Below are 20,920 nucleotides of genomic sequence, written 5' to 3' on the forward strand. Positions count from 1 at the left end.
GACAGGTCTCCGTGTCTGCCCTGGGCAGGGTTTTCTTTCAGGATCCCTACGGAGAGGCCGAGGCCCGGCCGTCTGGTGTCAGCTCATGAGGTGGCCCCACTCGTGAGCCAGGCTCCTTTTCTCCCACTGAAGCAGCTTGTTACAGGGATGCCCAGTGTAGACGGGAGTGGGGAGGGAGGCGGGCTGTGACGCATGACTGTCCGGACTGGAGCGCCGGGAGCATGCCGGTTGGTGCCCCACCCCTGTGCACAAGCAGCTCGTGCTGACCGTCTTCAGTCCCGTGACGCTCGGGGCTCCACGATGCCGGGTGTTCTGCACGCGTCCTGCTCTCCGGGGAGCCAGGAGCTCTCACAAGGACCCTGACTGCTTGCAGGAGACGGCAGGTTTTCTCTCACGACCCAGGGCCTGTGATGTGATTTCATGGATGTCATCAAAGGCTCTGCACACCCTTGCTTGTCACAGAGGATGGGCGCTTCCCAGGTCAGCTGGGCCACACAGGACCCAAACAACTGGGCGGCCTCCTTGTGGCTTGGATCCACCGCCTTTGATCTGAGGCCAGCTCCGTGGACAGCCTTGAGGGGAGGCTGGCTCCCAGTGGACAGCCTTGTGGGGAGGCTGGCTTCCAGTGGACAGCCTTGTGGGGAGGCTGGCTCCCAGTGGACAGCCTTGTGGGTTGCCCAGTAACCGGGTCAGACACCCAGTAACCAGGTCAGACACCCAGTGAAATGCGGCACCGTGTGCCTCCCTGACCCAAAGGAGCCCTGAAAGCACGTCCCGCTTTGCGGCCGGGGTGTAATCAGGCGTCTGTGTCTTTCAGGGGTGTGCTGACGAGTCCCTGAGCATGAGGACCTGCGGACGTCTGGAAGGCCCACCCCCTGCCGCTGTGGCTTTATCTCCCAGCCTCTGACTGGCTCTGTCTGAGTAACTCATAAGTAACTCAGCGTGTCTGAAGGATGCAATCTGCATGAGATACACGTAAATAAACGGCATCTATGTCTGCCTGTATGCAGCCACACAGGTAAGCAGACAATAAACCACAGCAGGTACTGAAGAGCTTAGAATGCACTTGGAGGGCAGTGGGGGGCTGCTAACATTTTAAATCGGAATTTACATCGTCTGGCTTGTGCTTAGTAGGACTTTCCTGGCATAGTGTGTGGAGAAGATGGGGGGCGTCAAGGCCAGGAGACGGGTCGGTCTGGATGGTCATCACTACAAGAGTTCAAGGGGCACGAGTCACAGTAGGTCAGTGGGGTGAAAGGGTATTGATGGGGGTCAAGTGATATTGCTGCTGCTGCTGCTAAGTCACTTCCATCATGTCCCACTCTGTGCGACCCCATAGACGGCAGCCCACCAGGCTCCCCCGTCCCTGGGATTCTCCAGGCAAGAACACTAGAGTGGGTTGCCATTTCCTTCTCCAATGCATGAAAGTGAAATGTGAAAGTGAAGTCGCTCAGTCGTGTCCGACTCTTCGCGACCCCATGGACTGCAGCCTTCCAGGCTCCTCCGTCCATGGGATTTTCCAGGCAAGAGTACTGGAGTGGGGCGCCATCGCCTTCTCCACAAGTGATATTAATTATCACGAATTCTCTAGCATTGCTCTAAGAGCTGGGGTAGAAGATGAGGAAGGGGGAGACTCCCCGGCCTGCAGGGCCTGAAACCTGGTGATCTGAGGTGGAGCTGATGTAGCAACAACAGAAACAGCGCGCACAGTGAACACACTAACAGTGCACTCGAACCATCCTGAGAACATCCCCCGTGCCCCAGTCCATGAAAAAACTCTTCCACAAAACTGGTCCACGGCGCCAGAAAGGCTGGGGACCGCTGGCGGTGGTGGGAGAGCATGGATAACGTAACTACACAAATCCTTGTAAACCACAAATACAAACAGAGCTGCCCAGCAGGGGGCATTATACTTCGGAAGTGCACATGAAGGAGTCGGTCACTCAGGGAGATGGAGGATTCAGTCCCGGCTGGGGGCGTGTGTGTGCGTGCACGTGAGCACGTTCAAGGAGCGGAAGCCCCCGGTAGCAAGAATGCCAGCAGAGGGGGGAGTTAAGGACAGGGAGGGAGGGAGGCCAGTTCTCAAAGACCGCTGAGGACGTCTTACAAACATGTACCTTGTCTTGGAACCAGCTGGAAGCCGCTGGAGGGTTTCCAGTAGGAGTGTGTCAGATGCATTGGAAACTGTTCCCACTACTCTCATTGCGAAGTGGGAGCTGGAGGCGTCCAGGGCAGAGGCCGGGTAGGCCAGTCAGCAGGTTCTGTACGGCCCCCAGCAGAGAGGTGATGTCCTGGCTCGTGGGAAGGTGAGGAGTTGGACCCCAGTTTCAGGAAGGGAGTTGGTGCTCAAGTACGAGCTTGAGGCAGTGGAGAGTTTCTTTTCCTGGAGGAGAGCAACAGGGACAAACAGTAACAGAGCTGTGTGGGGGTTGGGACTGGGTCTGTGAGCACGAAGCCACCTGGGGATAAGGTGAGGTCGGCAGGAGGAACCTTCCAGGGGACAGCCCCGTGAGACAGGGGCCCCAGCGGGGAGCTCTCTCTCTCACAAAGGTCCTGAGAAACAGTCCCCAAGCCTTCTTTTGTGGTTGGAAGCACAGGCATCCTTTTAGGATGGGTTTTATTTAGAAGCTGTAGTTTGTCTAGTCTCAACAACATTTACAAGGACAAAAATCTCCATGTGAAGAAACTTCAAAATGTGTCAGAATGAGCTCAGGAAAGTCACACACGTGGTGGGGCTGTGACCAAGTCAGAGAGAAGCCTCCTGAAAACAGATACGCTTTTTATTGGTTTTTTTCTGTACTGTGGGAAAGACATCACAGGACTAAGACTTGTGATAATCTGAAGCATGAGCTCCAATTCTAACAGGCTGGTTTTGGCAACAAATTCATAGTTTTTGACATGATAATTGTATTGTTTATTTATTGTTTTCATTAGTAAGCTTTACTTTTCAGAGCAGTTGTAAGTTTATAGAAAAGTGAGCAAAAAGTACTAGAGAATTCCCAAACACCCCTCTCCACAAGCTCCCCCTACAGCTTGCCCTGTTATTAGCATCTTGAATTTGAATTAGGATGGTACATTCATCGCTAAACCCGAGGAACTAAAGTTGAAACGTTGTCGTTAACTAAAGTCCATAATTTACAGTTCATTCCGTGTCGTACCTTCTGAGGGTTTGGACAAATACGTCATGTGTTTATAATTTTGGTCTCACAGAAGAGTTTCCTGCCTTAAAGTTCGCCTTCCCCCCTCCCCTCCTTCACGAGTCCCTGGCAACCACTGATCTTTTCTCGGCCTCCATAGCTTTGCCTTTTCCGGAATGTCATATACTTGGAATCATACAGTGTGTAGCTTTTTTCAGACTGGCTTCGTTCACTTCGTAGTGTGTATTTGAAGTTCCTCGGTGTCTTCTGGTGGATAGATAGCTCACTTCTTTCGAGCACTAAGCAATATTCCACGTCTGGAGGCACCATGGTTCATTTCCTTACTCACCTACTGAAGGGCAGCGCGGTTGCTTCCAATTTTGGCAATGATGAATAAGGCTGCTATAAACATTCACATGCAGAATCGTATGTGGACATAAGTTTTCAGCTCCTTTGGGTAAATAGCAAGGACTGTGATTCGTGCGTCATATGGTGAGAGTATGTTTAGCTTTGTAGGAAACTGTCTTCCAAAGTGACCGCAGCAGTTGGCCTCTCCACCAGCCACGAGTGAGAGTCCCTGCTGCTCCGCACCTCCGCAGCATTCGCCCTTGGCAGCGTCTGGATCCCGGCCCTTCCAACAGGGGTGTGGTGGTCTCCCAGTGACTTCGTAATGAGAGAAGCCCTCATATAAAGCGCTTCCTGTACTCCATCACGCCAGTGTCTTTCCTTATTTTTTTCCATGCCACTTATGATGTGCAGACTCCTGTTATTTTTCCCCTGCGTCTTCTCACGTGCCCATTCGCCATCTGCACGTCTTCTGTAGTGAAGTGTCTGCCCAGATCTTCTGCCCACTTCTTAATTGGGTAGTTTGGTTTCTCACTGTTGAGTTTTAAAGTTCTCTGTTTATTTTGGATACCAGTACTCTATCAGATATGTGTTTCATGAAGATTTTCTCCCCGTCTGTAGCCTCTTTTCATTATCTTAACAGAGCCTTGTAGAAGTTTTTAGTTTTAATGAAGTCCAACTTCTCATATTTTTCTCTCATGGACCATACATTTGGTGTTAAAATTGTATTTTTAAACATGTTTTAAGTTTTGTTTTTTGTTTTTTTGGTTTGAAAAGTGTTGTTTTCAAAGTGGTGTTATCTCCGTTTATGTTAATTTTGACAGGACTGGCAATAGATAATTGTGTGTGTGATTTTTAAAAGTGACAAAATCAGCATTAGTCATGAATATATATCCCTTTTGTTGTTTTAGTAAATTCATTGTATTCATTTTTGTTTCTGTTAGTATTGAATGGATATTTTGGCAGAGATACGAGTCACAGTCTCCTTTCTACCCTTGCTGGCTGATGCCTCAAACCCCTGTGAGCCAAAGGGAAGCAGTCTGTGTACAGAAGTCACAGGTTTGCGCCAGGTTTCTGCATCAGCACAGCCCGTTCACGAGAGACTTGCATTACAGCAGGTCATCAGTCAAGGCATCGGGAAGGCTGATGCTCTCGCTTCCCCAGTCTGAACCTGGGACGTGCGGCTCGCCTGCGTCTTGGCCCAGAATCACTGCGCATTAGGCACTACTATTTTGCATCGTTTACGATCCTGTCCAGCTTCAAGGCCATTGCAACTGCCTGTCTTTCTACGTAGAGGCCTGTGGGTTCTTCACCTAGACAGCTACGGAGCTTACTACCCCCCTGCCCCCCGCCATCAGATCTCCAAATAACACCCGGAGGACACCACTTCCGCAAAGTCTCCCAAACAACTATGCATGCCTCCTGTCCTCCACCGCTTCAAGCCTTGTTTCTCCTCATGCCGCTTATGATACTCAAAATCATGTTAGTTTTATGCCCACTTGCTAGCCCTCTGCTTCTTGCAATAGAATAACAGGTCTTTTTTAGCTCAGGTGGTACTTGACAAGTATTTTCCAAATTAACCCGAATGAACCATGGACGAGACACTTTATCAAATCCCTTCTCTTGATACATCAAACGTGTTTGTGATGCAGACCTCTTCAGTCTACTCTGGATAAGGTTGTAGTAAAAGTAACACTCTCTCCCTTTGATTTTGCTATCGACCTTGGGACTAGGCAAGCGGAGGTTTTTGTCTGATTCACCAAAAAGGAAAGTACAATTCAGAAGATATTCTTGGGTTGTTTTATTTCATTTTTCGGTTTGTGGTGCTTTCCTGATTCTGTGCTGCCTTTTTTTTTTAAGCTGGTGCGAACGTGAATATGAACAGTAGAATTAGGGGAAACGTATTCCATTGTTTCCAAAATGTATGGCAAGGCCAGAGCAGAAAGCGCTGCTTTCATTGCTGAGCATCTTGAATAGGCAATGCCCGATGCCTCCCAGGTCAGTGCCGAAGCAGATGGCACAGTAAAGGCTCTGACAGGTCCCTCAGAGGAGAAGCAAAACAATCAGAAACAGGAATGGCTCACCTTTGCTGAGACAGTCGTTCACAAGTTTATTTGATCTCTGTTTTACTTAAAGCTTATCCCTTTTATCTAACATTCCAAAGAACACTCTTTGGAAAATATTGGGGCTTTTTGTAATTTTAAAACATTTGCTTGGAGAAGAAATCAAAGAAGTCAGTATATCTTGAAAACTTTTTTTTTGGAAAACTTCAGATAATTTTCCAAGCTGATAGCAATTAAAGAGGTAAGTAATGTTCTTCTGTTATTTGATGTTGTGAGCAAGAATTCACTGTCAAATGTCTGAGTATAACTCTGGCAAAGAAAGCCTCTTTAATAGTGCACTGATCAAAGACAAGGAGGCGTAGACCATGATGTAAATGATTAACCGTCCCTGTGACCTCCACCATCGGAACGTGAACTGGAGCGAGTCTCAGTTAGGTGCAGCCTTAACTGAGAATGCCTTCTGGACAACAGGCAGGTGACCGGTGACTCCCTCTCGCGTAAAAGCTCCTCTCTTCAGGGGGTACCTGCCTCTACGCTCTCAGTCTTAAACAAACACGTCCCGCCCCCGAACGTCCGACGCCCACTGCCGCTGTGCTGCCAGCCTTTACCTCGTTATCATCACTTTTCTGAGACTCAAAGTACCTGACAGTATCTCTGTTTACTTGTCGCTTGTCTCCCTCCAAGCCCACCATTTCCATACGAGTTCCTGAAGGTGCTCTTATTCACTTCATCCTACTCAGCAACTGAAAAACGTCTTGGAGCCTAACCCTGTAGGCATCTGTGCAAACATGAGCAGGAAATTATCACTCATGGTGCAGCTAGATCACAGCTATCAGATGATGGAAGAAAAGCTATGACCAACCTAGGCAGCATATTAAAAAGCAGAGACATTACTTTGCCGACAAAAGTCCGTCTAGTCAAAGCTATGGTCTTTCCAGGAGTCATCCATGGATGTGAGAGTTGGCGTATTAAGGACCCCGAATGCCGAAGAACTGATCCTTTTGAACTGTGGTGTTGGAGAAGACTTGAGAGTCCCTTGGACTGCAAGGAGATCCAATCAGTCCATCCTAAAGGAAATCAGTCCTGAAGACTCTTTGGAAGGACTAATGCTAAAGCTGAAGCCCCAGTAGTTTGGCCACCTGATGTGAAGAACTGACTCATTGGAAAAGACCCCAATGCTGGGAAAGATGGAAGGCAGGCGGAGAAGGGGATGACAGAGGAGGAGATGGTTGGATGGCATCACTGACTCGAGGGACATGAGTTTGAGCAAGCTCCGGGAGTTGGTGATGGACAGGGAAGCCTGGTATGTTGCAGTCCATGGGGTCGCAGAGAGTCAGACATGACTGAGCAACTGAGCTGAACTGCCCATATGATGGATTAAAATATGCGATCGTAAGGGCTTTCCAAGTGACTCAGACAGTAAATATACGATCACTTGTTTTAAGTGGACGGAGCATAGAGAAAAGGTGCAGAGCAGGTGACCCCGTTTAGTAAATGAATGGGCTCCCTGCCACTGACATCAGTCTCCTGCCGAGGGCTGAGAAATACTGGTAACACTAAGCAACGTGTAATCATCTTGCTTAAAACACTACGGGTGCTTTTCATATTTGAAGAGTGTTTGCTCGTTGAGTTTATAAGTGTTTACTGAATTTGTTACAATATTGCTTCTGTTTTATGCTTCGATTTTTTGGCCACGAGGCCTCTGGGAATCTTAGCTCCCTCTGAGGGACTGAACTCCCCCCATCTCCATTGGAAGGCAAAGTTTTAATCACTGGGCCACCGGGGAAGGCCCTAGGTTTATTTTAGTGAACTCTAGAGGTAGTTGTCTGCTTCAAGAGGACTCAATTAAGTGGCTTTCAAAAAAATCAAATAAATATAGCTGTGAGGCTGCTTCTTTTCTGATTCTATCCATCAGTTTATTGTATACTTTAGATCCCACATATAAATGATATCATACAGTGTCTTTCTCTGTCTGACATTTCACTTAGCATAAATCCTTCCACAGTGGGGAAGGGGAAGGGGGGGACAATGCAGGGGTAGGGGAATAAGAGGTACAAACTGCTAGATATGAAATAAGCTACAGGGAAATATTATATGGCACGGGGAATACAGTTGATATTTTATAGAAACTATAAATAGACTTATAATCTCTAAAAATTATGGATCACCATATTGCCCTCTTATAACTTATGTAATATCATGTAACAACTGTATTTCAATAAAAAAGAAAAAAGCTATGAATTTGATAAAATGAATTAAAGCAAAAATAAACTTTTCAAAAACTAGTCAAATATAAAGACATTTATCGGACAGTTCAAACTTAATCTATTTTTAATTAATCAAAAATGTCAGAATATAGAGACAAATTCCCCCTCTCCTTATTTCAACTGAGCAAGTTTGGCTCAATGAGAAGATCTCACTTGTGAATTGTGACTCTTTGGGGTTGGAATTCTGGTGTGTGAGCACGTCTGCGCGTGTGGGGTGTGTGTAGGGGAGTATGGGTAGGGGGCATTCTTTTTAAAACACAATTCCTGAGACAATTTACGCACCGTAGAATCTACCCACTGAAAGCATTCAGTCCAGTACTTCTCAGTATATCCACAGATATGTGTGACCATCGCTACACTCGATTTTAGACCATTTTCACCAAGAAGAAAACTCATGCCCTCCTGCCTCTACCATCCTTCTGCTGGGCACAGTTGTGGCCGACTCTTTGTGACCCCACTGACCGGAGCCCGTCAGGCTCCTCTGTCCATGGCATTCCCCAGGCAAGATTAGCGGAGTGGGTTGCCATTCCTCCTCCAGGGAATCTTCCCAAGACAGGGATCGACTGTCTCTTGTGTGTTCTATGTCGGTAGACAGATTCTTGACCACAGCAGCACCTGGGAGCCCCGCGCTTAGTCCTAACTAATCTCAAACCTATTGAATCTACTTTATAGCTCTACAGGTTTTCCTGATCTGGATAGCTCCATCCTGAAGGCATATGATATGTGATCTTCTGTGACTGGGATCTTTCATTTAACATGTGTTTCCAAGACCCATCCATGTTGAAGCATTTATCAGTACCCCATCCTTTTTTATGGCTAAATAGCGTTCCAGAAGCAGAAGATACTAAGAAAAGGTGGCAAGAATACACAGAAGAAGTATACAAAAAAGATCTTCACAACCCAGATAACCACAGTGGTGTGACCACTCACCTAGAATCCGGCATCCTGGAATGTGAAGTCAAGTGGGCCTTAGGAAGCATCACTATGAACAAAGCTAGTGGAGGTAATGGAATTCCAGTTGAGCTATTTCAAATCCTGAAAGATGATGCTGTGAAAGTGCCGCACTCAATATGCCAGCAAATTTGGAAAACTCAGCAGTGGCCACAGGACTGGAAAAGGTCAGTTTTATTCCAATCCCAAAGAAAGGCAACGCCAAAAAATGTTAAAACTACAACACAATTTCACTCATCTCACAGGTTTGCAAAATAATGCTCAAAATTCTCCAAGCCGGGCTTCAAATTACGTGAACTGAGAACTTCCAGATGTTCAAGCTGGATTTAGAAAAGGCAGGGGAACCAGAGATCAAATTGTCAACTTCCACTGGATCACTGAAAAAGCAAGAGAGTTCCAGAAAAGTGTCTACTGCTGGTTTATTGACTATGCCAAAGCCTTTGACTGTGTGGATCACAACAAACTGTAGAAAATTCTTCAAAAGATGGGAATACCAGACCACTTTAGCTGCCTCCTGAGAAATCTGTATGCAGATAAAGAAGAAACAGTTAGAACCAGACATGGAACAATGGACTAGTTCCAAATTGGGAAAAGATTATGTCAAGGCTGTATATTTTCACCCTGCTTATTTAACTTGTATGTAGAGTACATCATGAGAAACGCTAGGCTGGAGGAAGCACAAGCTGGAATCAAGATTGCCAGGAGAAATATCAGTAACCTCAGATGTGCAGATGACACCACCCTTATGGCAGAAAGGGAAGAAGAGCTAAAGAGCCTCTTGATGAAAGTGAAAGAGGAGAGTGAAAAGGTTGGCTTAAAACTCAACATTCAGAAAACTAAGATCATGGCATCTGGTCCCATCACTTCATGGGAAATAGATGGGGAAACAGTGGAATCAGTGGCTGACTTTATTTTCCTACGCTCCAAAATCACTGCAGATGGTGACTGCAGCCATGAAATTAAAAGACATTTGCTCCTTGGAAGGAAAGTTATGACCAACCTAGACAGCATATTACAAAGCAGAGACATACTTTGCCAACAAAGGTCCATCTAGTCAAGGCTATGGTATTCCAGTAGTCACGTTTGGATGCGAGATTTGGACTGTGAAGAAGGCTGAGCGTCGAAGAATTGATGCTTTTGAACTGTGGTACTGGAGAAGACTCTTGAGAGTCCCTTGGACTGCAAGGAGATCCAACCAGTCCATCCTGAAGGAGATCAGTCCTGGATGTTCATTGGAAGGACTGATGCTGAAGCTGAAACTCCAATACTTTGGCCACCTGATAAGAAGAACTGACTCATTCGAAAAGACCCTGATGCTGGGAAAGATTGAAGGCAGGAGGAGAAGGGGACGACATAGGATGAGATGGTTGGATGGCATCACCAACTCAATGGACATGAGTTTGAGCAAACTCCGGGAGGTGGTGATGGACAGGGAAGCCTGGTGTGCTGCAGTCTATAGGGTCGCAAAGATAGAGTCGGACACGATAGAGTGACTGAGCTGAATGTTCCATCGTATGTTTATATTACATCCTCTTCATTCATTTGTCGATTGATAAACTATTTGGTTGTTCCTGCCTTTTGACCATTATGGATAATGTTGGTACAAACATTTGTATACACCTTTACATCCCAACATCAGTTTTCATTTCTCATGAGTATCTACCTAGGAGTGGAAATGCTCGTTTGTATGAAAACTCTAAATTTAACCATCTAAAGAACTGCCACTCTTTTCCAAAGCAGCTGCACCCTCTTACGCTCCAACCAGCAGTGTATGAGGGTTCTGATTTTCCATATACTTGTCAAAACACTTGTTATTATCTGCCTTTTTAATTCTAGCCATCCTATTGGATGGAAGCAGTAGCTCATTGTGACTTTGATTTGATTCGATTTAATCTGATGCCTGAAAATGCAGAGCATCTTTACATGTACATATTGGACATTTGTGTGTCTTCTTTGGAGAAATTTCTATTCAGATCCTTTGCCAAGTTTTTAATTGGGCTGTTTGTCTTTTTTATCATTGAGTTGCAAGTGTTCTTTACATATTCTTCATATAAGTCCCTTATCTGATGTATGATTTACAAATGTTTTCTCTCATTCTGTGGGTTGTTTTTTCACTTTCTTGGTGGTGCTCCTTGAAGCACAGATTTTAATTTTGATGAAGTCCCACAATTCACTTGTGAATTGCGACTCTTTGGGGTTGGAATTCTGGTGTGTGAGCACGTCTGCGGGTGTGCGGGGTGTGTAGGGGAGTATCGCTTTCTTGGTGGTGTTCCTTGAAGCACAGATTTTAGTCTTGATGAGGTCCCACAATTCACTTGTGAACTGTGACTCTTTGGGGTTGGAATTCTGGTGTGTGAGCATGTCTGCGGGTGTGGGGGGTGTGTAGGGGAGTATCGCTTTCTTGGTGGTGCTCCTTGAAGCACAGATTTTAGTCTTGATGAAGCCCCGTGTATCTGTGCCTTCCTTTATTTGCACTTTTGGTGTCATATCTAAGAATCCTTTACTAAATCCAAAGCCATACAGATTCACCCCGTGTTTTCTTCTGAGGTTTTAGGGACTACATTTAATTCTTTGATCCGTTTTGAGCTAAGTTTTCTGTGTGGTGTGAGATAAGTGTCCATGTTCATCCCTTTGTATGGAGAGCCTTTTATTGTCCCAGAATAAGACTTTTGATTTGTTGAAAAGACTTATTCTCTCCCAATTGGAAGGTCTTAGAACTGCTACTAAAAATATACGGGTTTATCCCTGAGCTCTCAATTCTGTCCCATGAGAAAAATGTGACCATTCTTGTACAGTACATCACTGTTTTGATTACTGTTGCTCTGTAGTAAGTTTTCAAGCCGTAGAGTATGAGTCTTCCTACTTTTTCTCTTTTTCAGAATATCCCTGCCCTTGGAAGGACTGGTCTGTCAGTTTCTACAAAGGGACCGACTGAAGTGTGGATTGTTTCCACTGAACATCCTCCAGCTCAGGGAATCTTGCCTCGGTGCGTTCAGTGTGCTAATAAGTCCATCAAAGTCTCGTTCCTCGTTTACACGGCAGGGTCTTTGATCTCCAGCATCTGTTTTTTATTTTTTTCTCAGAATTCCCATCTCACTGCTTATGTTACCCATCTGCTTTGGCATGTTGTTCATTTTTTCCATTAAAGCACTTAGCATTTTAATCACGATAATTTTAAGTCACTGGCCTGGTGATTTCCTCTTCCTGCTATATCTGACTTAGTTCTGAAACTTGCTCTATCTTTTCAAAGTGCTTTTTTTTTTTTTTTCCTTTCGAATGTGTTGCTTTGGGGAAAGTTGGACAAGATGTCTTGGGTAAAAGGAGCCGCACTCTGTACGCTTTTAGGGAAGAGTGGTGAGGTGTGAGGAGAAGAGAAATGTTCTAGGGGATCAGATCTTCGTCTGTGAGTGAGCCTGAGCCCCTGGACTGTGGATTTCACAAGAGGGTCTCAGTTTTGCCTCCTGTTTGTGTGGGTGAGGATGGCTCAAGGGGGCTGGGGCTGAATATTCCCCCCACCCACCAAGTTAGGTATGTGTTGATAAACTCCAAATAGGTTTGAGTTTGGCAAAGCCATTTCTCCCGGGAGCAGAGCTTGTTAGAACAGAGAGCTCTGGTGCTGTCCCTCCTGGAGAAGCACAGGGGCGTTTTCTCCTGTTTTCACTGTGAGCACACCCTCATAGAGCTCCCGGAGTTAAAATTCACAGAAGCGTGGGGCCCCCACAGGAGTGTTTGCCTCTCAGAGTCGTCTTCCATCTGTTTGTCAATTAGTCCAGGGTTTCCTACCCAGGACTCGGTTCTGCTTCAGACTCCAACAGGTGGCACTTGTGGTAGAGAACCTGCCCGCTGATGCAGGATGTGTAAGAGAAGTGAGTTCCCTCCCTGGGCTGGGGAGATCCCCGGAGGAGGGCATGACCACCAACTCCAGTCTTCCTGCCTGGAGACTCCCATGGACAGAGGAGCCTGCAGGGTTACAGTCCTTAGGGGCCCAAAGAATCAGTCGCAACTGAAGTGACTTCACACACACTTGTGCCCGGGACTGGCTCTGCTTCAGTAAGTTGTAAGTTTCTGCGTTTCCCTGTCTGTCTCTCCACTGTTTTGGGCAGTGAACTCAACACTCGGCATAAAGGGAAAAAAAACAACTCTCTGATAACTCACTGAAAAAATCGTAGGTGAAAAAAGAAAAAAGAGCTGGAGAAGCATTTGGGCCAAAGAGCATTAGAGAAATGGGTCTAAATAAGTATTAATATCCAGCAGAGTTACACACTGCCATACACCTCAGCCTCCTACAGAACAGGTGAGCCTGTGTCAAGCTCTGGAACTGCCAGAAGGCAGGAAAGACACCGTTCTGCCATTGTGGGTCTCCCTGCTTTGTCTGGATGCATGCATACACCTGTTTATGAAGAGAGGGGTTTGTGCTTGATGCTTGCAGACTCCTGGAAGGACTGTGGGAAGCTGCCTTCCTCCTCCTCATGAATTGACACTAATAACCATGAGAAAATTTTAATGATAATAATAAGCTTAACTAAATAGCTGGAAAGCCACACCTACTGGGAAGTGACAATGTCTTAATCAGGGTCTGCTGGCACAGAGGGTGAGCCGTGATTTTGATGTGTGGAGCTCACCCCCACAGCCCTAGATTAGTTTTCTCTTGTTTGAAATTGATGTAAGAAGAAACAGGAATAGATTGCAGTTTGACAAAATCAAAGGAAAAGGCTATGGATGGTCTTAGGAGATATGAAGCCAGAAAATTCTTAAATGGTCTGTGCTGTTCTGAATAGTCTGAAGCTATTCACTAATAAAGACACGAAAGATGAAAACTCAGGTTGTGTGGAAATGTACACGCTGACCCCAGTTTGGAAGGCCAGAGTTGGACAGCGTTTTTCTGAGAACGAGACTGCTGCACCAACAGGCATGGGCTGCTTGAAACCTCAGGGAATCGAGTGGCGGCAGGAGTCTGCAGACTGCGGCGTGTGATTAGCACCAACTCTTTTTTTTAAAGAAGGTAAATATCTACCACAACCGTAATTAGTGAAAAACCTTCGGTGTTTATGTTTATCAGATTTTCTGGTTAAATTAAAATTGAGAAACTTGTTTTTAGCTATTCTACGTGTTTTGCTTTTAATCATAAAATTTTCAGTGTGGGGAATATGATTTATATATTCTTTAAGATTGAAGATATTTCAATTTATAGACATTATATCTGTTTTGGGGGGAAAACTGGAGCAACTGAAACCCTCGCTCAATGCCTGTGGCAGCGCAGCCTCTTTGAATTTGTTTAGCGTTTTGCACCGACATTGTCCACACGCGTGTGCCACAATCCACGGTTCAGCTTCTAGACTGAACTCGATGGAAATGCACTGTAACACACAGAGGGGTGTTTGTAGCTCAGTTACAACCCCAGATTCCAATCCAAGTGTCCATCGACTCCAGAATGGGCGGGTACCCTGCTGTCTATTAGCATATGCGGTGTGGAGTGATGACACACACAGGGCACCGCATGGAACACCCTGACACGGCACAGCGCGGTGTTACGAGACACGATGCAACGGAGAGGGCAGAAGGGGCACACTACACGCCTGAGCGTGTGCGACTCCCAGACCTAATGCTGAGCAAGAGGGGCCAGATACAAGAGGACGTGTGTCCTAGCTACACAGAGGTCGACGGCGGCTTCGGGGGCTCCGGCAGGGAGAAGCCAGCCGAGTGGCGGCCTCTGGCCGAGGCCAGACCCCATGGGGAGCTGGACTCTTGTGCAGTCGCTCAGGCGTGTCCAGCTCTTCGGGGGCCCATGGACCGCAGCACGCTAGTCTCCCTGACCCTCACCATCTCCTGCAGCTCGCTCCCCACTGAAGAATGGCGAGCCCTTGGAGCACTTTCCAACCGTCTCATCCTCTGTTGACCCTTCTCCTCCCACCTTCAACCCTTCCCAGCATCAGGATGGACTCTTGGGCATTAGTGATTCAATTCATGACTTGGATGGCGGTCATGTACAGATATTTTTTTGTGATTATTCATGTAATTCATTGCTATAAATTATATGATATGTTCACTTTTTATTTTATACTGTGGGCTTAAAACAACTATTTTTAAATGATTGGGAGAGTTCCATGAGTACAGAAAAAATGCTCAGGGGCTGAGGTCCCAGGGACCCAGAAGGATTCAGATCATGACGTGCCTTTTGGGGATCTTTGGTTTCCTTCTGAGGAATGGGGAGCCCGTGGAGCATTCTGAGCAGAGGCGGGGTCTGCTGTGATTTATATTTTGGGATGATCATTCTGGCTGCTATGATAAAAATATACCATGGGATGAGATAAAAAGACAGTGATAATGTGAAGAGTGGATGCATTTCAAACTGTGATGCATGTTGGTAATTTGCTCTCCATAGAATCTGCACAAATTAACAATCTCACTGGCACTTTCCCACGTCATTCCCTGCACGACAGGCTTTAAAACACTGGATATTTGTCCATTCGACGTGGAAAAGTGATACATTGCAGTAGTTTCATTTCTAGTTCTGGGACGGTGGGTGGGGTTGATCTTATTTTCACACTTTTGAGAGCCCCTTGCAGACCTTCATCAAATGTCTTTGCATGCCTGTTCTCGAGTTTCTGCTGGTCCGTTGGTGTGTTCTTGCACAACTGTGCATGTCTTGTATACATCAGGCCTTCCCTGGTGGCTCAGTGGTAAAGAATCTGCCTGCCAAGCAGGAGACATGGGTTCAAACCCTGGGTCGGGAAGTCCCCTGGAGCAGGAAATGGCAGCCCACTCCAGTATTCTTGCCTGGAAAAGTCCTTGGACAGAGCCTGGTGGGTTATAGGCCATGATGTCACAAAGAGTCAGACATGACGTAGCAACTAAGCAATAACAAATCACATATCAAGGAAATGAAATCTCCTCTGTGATGTGAACTTCAGCTACCTTTCCCCCTATGCCACGTTTCTAAGTTAAAAGTTCCTCTGCCCCCCTGTGGGCTGTGTTCGGATTACCAAGGACTCCATCGGTCTAGTCGCTTCTGCCCGGAGGAGCAGAGGCTTGTAGAGAGCTACTGCCGTAGTTGACAGCTGGGTGGTCCAGATGCTTCGGGCCTCGTCAGGAGAGTGGACGAGACGACACAGCCCAGGAAGAACACTGTCGGCGCGCGCTGCCGTCAGCCCCACGTGAAGGCGGACGTCACAATCGCTGCTCTGGTCCAGGTGGAAAGAGCATGCCCAGTACGTCAGCCGTCTGGAGCCGAGGGCGCGGCCGTGCTAACTCGCCCGGGCACAGGCACAGGCAGCCCGTGAGGGCCCACAGTCCCTTCGCAGACAGACCCAGTGCCCCAGAGGACCCAGTGGGTGGGTTAGATGGGGGCACAGCACAATCACGTCCCCACGAGCTCCAGCTCCTGAGCGTGGCGCCGATCCTGGCCATCAGCCCTGGGGAGAGACTAGGACGTGCATTTCCCATCTTGGCTGGGTGAGGGCAGGGTTCAGTTTCAGAGGCTTCTCTTGGCCTTTCTTTCTACGACGTCTCTGACCCCACAGGCCAAAGACCCCGTGTGGAGCTCCTACCATCTGCCCCACGTGTCTCCCAAGTATGCACGTTGCTGACTCTGGCAGCTGTGTCCGACTCTGTGTGGCCCCGTGGACGGCAGCACGCCAGGCCTCCCTCCCCTCACAGGTGTTAGGGGACTGGAATGACAACCTGGTGAGTCCACAGACCCCGTGGACCCAGGGCAAGCTGAACATGAGCTTGTCACTTGGGCCCACAGGCCGCAGCTCTGACAGAAGGGTAATAATGGCCTAATGGCCCTGCAGGTCTCCAGGTATAACTGTCAACTCTGAACGTGTGTCCAGCAGTTCCAGAAGGCCTGGGCACTCCCCTCTACCTGAAGAAAGGAAACGGCAAACATCCTCCAGTGGAGGGGCTGGGGGATGACCTCCCTGCGTCCTCAGCATGAGCTTCTTCCTCCTGGGAACGTGGCCTCCTCTTCAGTCAATGGGCCTGATCCCGACTCAGGTCAGGGACTGCAGGAGGGGTGCCGCTCTCTGTCCTTGAGTTCTTCTGGTGACGAAAGCAGGGTCCTGACTGCCTCCCCGCCCATTCGCCCCTGCTCCCCTCTCCAGAGGGCTGCATTCCCAGCCATCTTCGCAATTGTGGAGGTCGGCCCGTGGTGACTTCTCCTCCAGCTTCGCCAGTTGTGATGGTCACTCCGTCTGCCTGGCTTCTGAGTGGACACAGTGCCAGCCGGCCCCGGCCGTGGCTGGTCCTGCCATCCCCGTGCTCTCGGCCCCCGGCCGTGGCCGGTCCTGCCTTCCCCGTGCTCTGAGCCTGCTCCTGGGACGGCGTCAGCTGCACCTGCCCAGAACCGCTAAAGTGCTGGGGAGCGGGTGTCTCCCCTCCCGCACGCTCCTTGCTTTGCCGAGAGCGGGCCTCCCAGGCCTGCCCACTGGCCACCCCACCTGGCCATGCTCTGTCCCGCAGAGCGGTCATCTCAGCACATCCCCCTCCCCGAGCCTTCCCATCCCGCCTTCCACGCTCGCCACCCGATTCCAGCCTTTCAGCTCCCTCGGCACAGACCCCTGACTCGTCAAGCTTCTGGGAGACACTCTGGCTGTGATCTCACTCCGTCCCCTCAGACTCTGCCGGGTTGCTGAACCCTGGACCCCAACACTGCTTCCCAGTCAGCACACCTTCCCCGAGGTGAGCGTCTCCCAAGGTCTCCTGGTCACGCTTTCCTCAGAGCCCAACCTCACCGGCCGCCTCTGACTGCTGCCCGGCCAAGCTGGCTGCATCTCTGACCCCGGCTGCCTCCGCCATGACCTAACCCGCACTGTGATCTCACGGCCAAAACAGGTGCAGATAGTTTTGCCAGGAGGTGGCCCCTGAGTTTTCTTGAAGTAAGGAGTTCTTGCTCTGATCAGGAAGGCGTGGGGCAATTCTGCAGGACAAGCCTCTCAGAGGGGCACAGGATCTCAGGGTTGGCACACACCAAGCTAGATGCCCCCAACCCACGAGCCATTCCTCCACCCAGCTTCCTGACCAGCCTCGGCCGGGGGCTGCACTTTCTCGTGGGCCCGGCTACTGTGAAGATCGCTGCCGCGCCTGTGTGAGGCCTGAGTTACAGTCACCCCTTGCAAAGGCGCACATGACCTGCCTCAGAACCGTGACCCGCGAGGCTCCACCACAGAGGACAAGAGGTGGAAAAAGGCTGTTACCACCAGAGACCCTTACAGGGGTCTGGGCAGCACACTCCCTGTCCCTCACACCATGATGCCGACTGAACCATTTTACTGTTTTAAGGGATTTTCCCTCCAATTCAGTATTGTTCACTTACAGACATTGAGATACATGAATTTAGATCAGCTTCTCAATTTATGAAAAAAAAAGAGATAGCTGAGATTATAATAGGTATTGTGTTGAGTCTGTAGATGAATTTGGGGGATATTGACATTTTAATATTGAATCTGCTGACTCAAGGTCATGGGATGTCTACTTACTTCAATTTCTTTCAACATGGTTTTATAGTTTTAGAGTATAAATTTTGCTCTTTTATTAAATTTATTTCTAATTTTAAAAATTGATGCTATTGTTTTCTTGATTTCATTTTTGGATTTTTAATTATTTCATGCATGAAATACAGTTGATTTTATATGTTTACATTGTTGAACTTATTCATGAGTTTTAACACTTTGCAACAGGCTTCTTAAGCCTTTATATGTACACAGGATCGTGTCTTCCATAAACAGGCAATTTTACTTATTCCTTTCTAGTCAGGGTGGCTTTTACTTCAGTTTTCTTTGGCTAATAACTTCGATGCAACGTTGAATAGAATTACTGAAAGCAGACCTCCCAGGATGGTTCCTGATCTTAGTGGGGAGGTATTCCGTCTTTCACGATTAAGTATGGTGGCAGCTAGATTCCTCACTGATTTCCTTCATCAGGTTTAGCAGGTTCCTTTCTACTCCTGGCTTGTAAAGCCTCTTTGTTATAAAGGTATAGTGGGTTTTATCATTGATTTTTCATTTATTGAAATAACTGTGTTTGGGTGTTTTATAACCATCTCGTGTTAAAGCCAACCTTGCATTCCGGGAGTGAATCCCATCCTGCCACTGTGTCTAATCTCTCTTTTGTTGCTAGTTTGGTTTGATATTATTTGGTTGAGGATTTTTACACCTAGGGTGGATAATGCTGTTTTAATTTGATAAATGAGAAGACTTAAGACCTACAGGTATTCAGCACATATTCCAACTTCACACAGCTAGAAGAGGGAAGAGGCGAGAGTGAAGTCCCGGATTCCGCCACACTGCAAACTCATGTTTTTGATAATATTACTTTTAATAAAGGCTTTGAGATTCAGTGACATTCTTAACTTCTGAAACTGCACATTCTCAATCAGAATAAGTATATTCTGTATCTTCATGTCCTTATGAAGATTTATTTTACCTCTAAGAAAGGACATTTTCTGTATTGCTTTCTTTAAAAATGTTAGTTTTTTAAGGTTGATATGCTAAAAAATCAATCAAGCCTTCTGCCTAGCTCTCCATAAAAATAAAAATACAAAGATATATAGAAAAAAATATTTCTATATTGTAATGAGAAAGACTATATAATGGCACATTGTAGAGAATTCTTTTGAAATTTACAGATTTAAACTCAGGTTCATATGGAAAATTAATAGTTTAAAATTAAGTGTAAGCTCCATAAGAATGACACTCTTTAAATAAGATAGAGAGACAGATATTTAAGTCACAATAATACAATAGATGTCTCTGCATTAAAAAAGAAAAAAAAAACAGCGTACTTAATTTAATGACTTCACATATCTATCTTCTGGGGGCTTAGAGCTGTGCCTGCAGTCACTATTCAAAACCTTTTTTTCTTTCGCCATATTAGTGTCACACACCTCATTCCTATTGGCCATAATCAGGCTACCAAAGCAATTTATTTTAGATTCCTGTGATTTGTTGTAAAATTCTAGATCCAGTACCTCTTTTCAAATACATTGATATTTGGCTTCAAATAAAACTTTTCAATAAAGCTCTTGTTTGGCATTATTTCAGTTAGCCGAGCCAGTTTTACATCTTTCTTGAATTCCCTCAACATCTGGCACAGTTCTGGGTATACGTTACTCTGATTAAACTAGACAACAGATAGGAAATCGCTTTATAATTTCCAAAATGCCATACAAATACGCGATGTTGAGAATGGCGAAAACAGTTGCAGGCAGGCAGTAAATACGTCCCGTTTACATGACTTTGGTTATAACCCTCTTTTGGTTTGCCAGTTCTTAAAGCCTAGAAGTCACGTCTTTATGGATATGTGCTTTGCACGCTTAGTCCTGTCTGACTCTGTTATCCTGTGGACTGCAGCCCACCAAGTTCTTCTGTCCATGGGATTTTTCAGGCATGAATACTGGAGTGGGTTGCCATTTTCCTCCTCCAAGGGATCGAACCTCTTCCCAACCCAGGGATCAAACCCAATCTCCTCTGTCTCCTGCATTGCAGGTGGATTCTTCACCTGCTGAGCCGTCAGGAAGTCATCCACAGTTGACCTTTTATACAGAACAGATTATATAATTGGCTCTTAATCACTTATTGAAGATCATGATGGATTTTAAAAGAGATGTCTAGATGCCTGTTGACCTGGAAATAAGGTTACGCCTAACAGTACACATCAGATTTATGCAGAACACCAGGAACAGTGAAGACTGATACTGGCACATTATATATTTCATGTAGATGTTCTGCAGATAAAAACTGGCCCTCCATGGACCCTGTTTGGGATAACTTTGAAATGAACTTTAAAGTGAATGCATAGTAAGATTCATGTTGAGTTTATAGACTTGATGACTTCAAGATAAAGTTCACTTCACTGAGTTTTTTACTCACTAGGACACCGTTGCTAAACCTAACACTTCTTTTGGAAAGGAAGACAGCATAATTTCCATGACAAAGTTATTTCATTAGTTAGATGTTTTTTTTGGAACAAGTAAATGAAAGTCCCACCCTGAATCAACTTAAAAGTATCCTCATAAGCAAGATGCCCAGAATGGAGATGGCTTAAAGTTGGTTAAAGCAACAATGCTGCTGCTGAGTCGCTTCAGTCGTGTCCGACTCTGTGCGACCCCATAGACGGCAGCCCACCAGGCTCCCCGTCCCTGGGATTCTCCAGGCAAGAA

Source organism: Budorcas taxicolor, chromosome 8 (assembly GCF_023091745.1).
Source record: "Budorcas taxicolor isolate Tak-1 chromosome 8, Takin1.1, whole genome shotgun sequence".
In the NCBI taxonomy this organism is placed as follows: domain Eukaryota; kingdom Metazoa; phylum Chordata; class Mammalia; order Artiodactyla; family Bovidae; genus Budorcas; species Budorcas taxicolor.